We start from the raw sequence: 5,533 nt of genomic DNA, 5'->3' as shown, positions 1-5,533 counted from the left end.
AATTTAGCGAGACATTGCTTGACTTCGGCAATAACAACTCTCAGTCTTTACCTACTACACGAAATTGAAAGATCCGTGGGATGAACTATCTCCTATAATGACACAATACACAAAACACAGCTGAACAATAACAAAAATTGATGTAATTTTTTTTATGGATTGATGAATTCTTTACAATGCTAATTCAGGCATTTGCGGACAACCCCTTTTGATTAATCCCTCATTTCAATTCGTCAAGCATATCCTCCATCTCACTAAGAGGAAAAAACAATGTCTCTTAAGCTCAATGCATATAAGTGATTGTTCTAGTGGCGTGCTGCCATGGCAGTTTGACATAACAATAGTAGATAAAAACTAGCAATTTTAGTGCAGGAACATCAGGGAGATTGGAGGATTCAACCGCCTTCATCAATTTATATGGGTCGCATGAGTTTCAGATTGCAGGAGAAATCACCAGAAAATCCCAGCTGAGGACGACGATTTCAACATGAGAGACGGCGCTCTGGTGGGGGCAAAGGACGCCTTTATTGTTTGCATTGTGGAAAGCGGGTCATGAGTGGGTACAGACCTGCTATGAATTGCATGGGGTACCCAGCGAGTCACATAAAGGCAAGTATGGGTCAAGCTCAAACATTTCAATAACAACAAACACATAGCCAATCATGTGTCTATAGAAGCCTCTCCAGAAGATGGACAACCAATTATTGAGATTTCATACGAACAATTAAAACAGCTCCTATCACTTTTAAACAATAAAAGTAAAGGACTTAGCTCTCATGCAAATATTGTATCTAAAACCAGGTTTGTTTGAAATCACTTCCTAGTTGGATCATTGAATAGCGGGAGCGACATATCACATTTCTTCTAAATTCTTTTCTAGCAAGCATAACAAATACAACATTGCCTCCAGTACTACTACCTAATGTGGAGAAAGGCTAACATTGTTGTAAAGGGCTCTTTACTTATTAATTTTGTCTATTTTCTACACAATGTGTTATGTGTACCTACATTCAAAGTAGATTTGATATATGTAAATTGTTTGACGAGAGACCTAAATTGCTCAATAATTTTCTTTCCTTATTGGTGTCTTTTGCAGGATTTGGTTACGAGGAGGATGAATGATTTGGGTAAACACCATAATGGACTTTACTATTTGGTGGCTTTGACGACAAAGCAAAATATGACCAACCCTTCCTCAACCATCACTCAACTAACCTATCACTTTACCATCTCATCCACTGATCTTTGACATATCATTTGGGCCATAACATCACCTTCTCATTTACTGTTTCATTACCAAAAAGTTTTTAAATTTTTCCCATTCAGTCCAAACATTACTTGCCTTATATGCCTTTTAACAAAACAGAGTCATTTACCTGTCAATCTTAGTGTAATTTCTTCCATAAAACCTTTTGCAATGATTCATTGTGACATTTAGGGTCCTTATCGACACCTTTCCCTCTCTGGTGCTCATTACTTCCTTATTGTCATTGATGATTTTACATGTTTCACATGATTTTCTTATAAGATGTTAAATGAGGCATAATCACTCTTAAAAAACTTATTTAATTATGTTATCATTCAATTTGAAGTTCATAATAAAATTCTGTCAAAAAGTTGATAAGGTGGAGAATTTCTCGTCTCAACTTCGCCCTTTCTTTTAGAGATAAGGAGCTCTTTTCCAACATTCTTTGTGTTTCACAAACCTTAACAAAATAGGGTTATGAAACGCAAGCATTGTCACATCTTACAAGTAGCTCGCAACTAGAATTTCAACGCTTAACTCCAATTCAATTTTGGGTATGTGCCCTTTACTGTTGCTCGCACATCATCAATACGACACCCTTCCTCATGTCCTTTCTTCTTATCCAAAACTTCTTTTGAACATCTTTCTATTTCAAAAAACACCTTTTTTTTTTTCCTTAATCTTTTGGCGTATTCGATGTTTAGCTTATGTTACCAATGTCCATGCTCCTTTATAAAATTTGCTCGTACGGTTCCATTCCTTCTATTTTTATCGGCTTATGCCTATCGTTACAATAAAGCATATAAATTTTTTGATTTTCCACACAAAAAATTTTTACCTTACTGGCCTGCGATGTGCGATTTATGAAAAATACTTTTCCTTATGCAAAATCCAAACCACCTTTTCTCCCATATTATGATCTTGGTCCCATTCCTCTTAAATTACCCAAGATCACAATCCTTCCTTTCTTTCCAGTCGCCCCCTTTACACTAACCATGCTATCAACTTCATCACCCAAATTCCCTTTATTAGACACATAAATCTTCCCCACACCCCACCACTCTCCGCACATATGCCCGCCGCCTTAACCATCTCCTATGATCAATCGATCACTCTACTTGCTAACCCAATCCACCATCCCCATCACCCTCTCCTTAGAATCAACCTACTTGAAAACAACTAACCCTCCTCTCTGACACCAACACACTTCCCCCACACCTACCTCACCTCGTGAATGACTAATCGCCACGGTTGGCCCCTAGCCAAAACTTGCGACTATAAATTTGCTCCAATGTCTGCACATTAATCATCCTCCTCACTACCCAGTCCTGCCCAAAGACACTTCGCCATTTCCACTTAGTCGCCTTATGTTTCCTACCAATACAATGAACCTCTACAATCAACTTATTTGTTGCCAAATCAGACTGTATCATTGAGAACCTGGCTCTTTTATTTAGAAAGTTGCCTGCAACCATCCTGAATGCAAGCAATTATGTCAATTCTAAACTTTACAGGCTCTTTAAATAATGGCACTTCTTAGTCCCTCACTTCACTACTAGCAGGCATAACTTTGATTGGTTGCCAATAGGTCTACAATGTCAAAAACACCGGTCCGATGGTTTAATGTGGAAGATACAAAGCTCGCTCTGAATTGCGAAGGGTTCCACCCAGACTTAAGGGAATTGACTATCATGGACACCTTCTCCCCAATTGCCAATATCATATTCGTTCTCTGCTTGCTTGCTTTGGTTGCAGCTTGCGAATGGACACTCCATCAACTGGATGTCCACAACAGCCTTCCTTCACGGTGAATCTTTCAATGAGATTTATATGTCTTGCCACAGGACTTCTTCGACAGGGGGAGGAACACTTAGTGTGCCATCTCATAAGTCTCTATGGACTAAACCCAAGCATCACGCGCCAATGGGTTTGCAAAGTTCTATGAAACCATCTGCTCTGGCTTGGATTAAACAATCATCAGACCGACTCATAACTCTCTATTCACCAAATAAAAGATAAAGTTATTCATTAACCCTCTTATTATCATTGATGGACATTTGATTACTGAAAATGATCCGTTAGTGTTGCTATATGACCTAAAAACACTCCGTGCACAATCATTTTCACCTTAAAGATCCTTGGCCCCGTAAAGACTTCCTTGGTATATGAGTTTTCCAACATCCTCTTTGAGAGTTTTTTTCGTATTTTTCATTTAACTGCTCGATTCTTATCTAAATAAAAAAAATCAATAAAGAAATTTTTCGAAAAATTTCATGTTGAGAAGAGGAGATTTTCCATTATCTTTCATGTAAAATATGCATTAGGAAATTATTTAAGGATACAGGGTTATTGGGTGCAACCCCTGGACGATACCCCCTATGGAATGGCTTTTAAAGTTGGTTCGACAAGAAGCAATTTTTTCTTCAAGATGCCGAGTCGTTTTAAAGAAGATTGGTTGTAGATTGATTTATTTATGACAGTTTTCAAAGACCAGTACACTTATGTTAGTGCATGTTTTGAGTAACGCTAAAAGCTTCATATGGACAGCAGCCTTCGGTGTTGTTCGATGACCTAATAGGGTGTGTCTGGTATAAGGTCTGTCTTCCTCCTCAACACTGATTTCAAGCAAGAGCCTTATTCTAACTCAGATTTGGACAAGCCTTATCCCACTAACTAAGAATAACCACATAAAGGTAACTGCAAATGTTCCTTGGCCCGCTTCATTGATATTCTTAGAGATCAAATGACAAAAAACAGTTTCCTCACCGTCTGAGCAGAAGCAAAGTACCGTTGCGATGACAAGGAGCATGTTGGTGAGTTTGACATGGCTTCTGTAGCCTTTTAAGCAATTTGGGGCTTTTTGCAATCAATGAACCTAACTTTGTTATATTGTAATAAACAAGGCTGCATTGCATATTGCAGCTAACCATTTTTCATGAGCGCACTAGATATAATCGAGATGGATTGCCACTATAATTAGAGACAAGATCAAACGGTTCTTGATAACAAGCATTGTAACTCTGAACATCAAATTAGCAAACATCTTTACCAGCCGTATGAATATAATCTGGGATCTAGAGAGTCCTTTGGGAAAGAAACCCTTTAGTTCCTATGGTCCACCAGTTGGAGTGCAGGATATCACATCTCATAACTTGAGAGGGAGTGTATATGAATCCCTGTAAGGTTGTATATTAAGAAGGATAACTGTATACATTAGCTTTCCTATTGTAGTAAAACTATTCTATAAGGATGATAAACTATATGCAGTGATTGATTCCTAAAATACTTATTGGAATGGCTGAAAAATGCACTTTTATAATACGTGATATGATCTATTAATACTACACATTCAACAAATTCTATTTTCTCTCGTTTTTAGTTTATAGTTTGGCTACTTAATTTGTTAACAATATATAGAATTTGGTACACTGAATACCAAATATTTTTTCTTTAATATCTATTGAATCACCTTGTCAGCTGGCTTTATGTATTCTTCGAATGATATTCTTCTTCAGTAACTGCGACCACCAAGATGTCGTGAGAAAGAGGAATTATTCTAATTATACATGACACATAATCATACTGCAATCTTAGCCCGGATAGGTCAGGATAATCTTTGTTACAACAGTAAATAATGATAAATCAATGTCAACAACTTACTAATCATTCTAATTTTGATTCAACATTTATTTTAAACAAATTACTATATCCCAATAATTCCAATCGAATTGTGCTACTAGAGAATGAAGGGGAAAAATTAAGTTACCTTCCATGAACATTAGTTGATATGAAATATTTGAGGGTGAGTTCTTAGTTGAAGGATAAATTGTGGGTTAGGAGGACTCCTGGACTTAGAAGAAGAGAATTTATCAGCATCTCTCACCTTGTCACCACTACACAATGCGCTAAGTCTAGTTTTCCTTATAGACTTGTTGCTTGTGACTCAACTTAGAAAGGGCTCCTGCCCATTTCTCCATGGCCTAGAATTGTACATTAAATACTTCATTAAAACTCCCTTTATCGGCATTTTTTGCCCCTTCGGCATAGAAATGGTAACAACAGATGCTAGCATGCTTACTAAGACTATTTGGGAATGGATTTGATGTAAATAGTCTAAAAAGCTAACTTTGGTTGGGTCCTGTACAGATGATGATGCTCTAAACTTCCTCAAGCGACGAGGGTCTAATCTCGTTGAACCTAGTCTTTGAGCTACATCGTCATTAGCTCTCTTCTTGTTTGAGGGTGGCTTTGCCATTTCCTGGCCTTGACTCCTTCATTTTTGTAATA

The sequence above is a fragment of the Populus alba genome, chromosome 1 (genome assembly GCF_005239225.2).
Source record: "Populus alba chromosome 1, ASM523922v2, whole genome shotgun sequence".
Lineage (NCBI taxonomy): Eukaryota > Viridiplantae > Streptophyta > Magnoliopsida > Malpighiales > Salicaceae > Populus > Populus alba.
The sequence above is the reverse complement of the archived record's forward strand: the minus strand, read 5'-3'. Positions refer to the sequence as shown.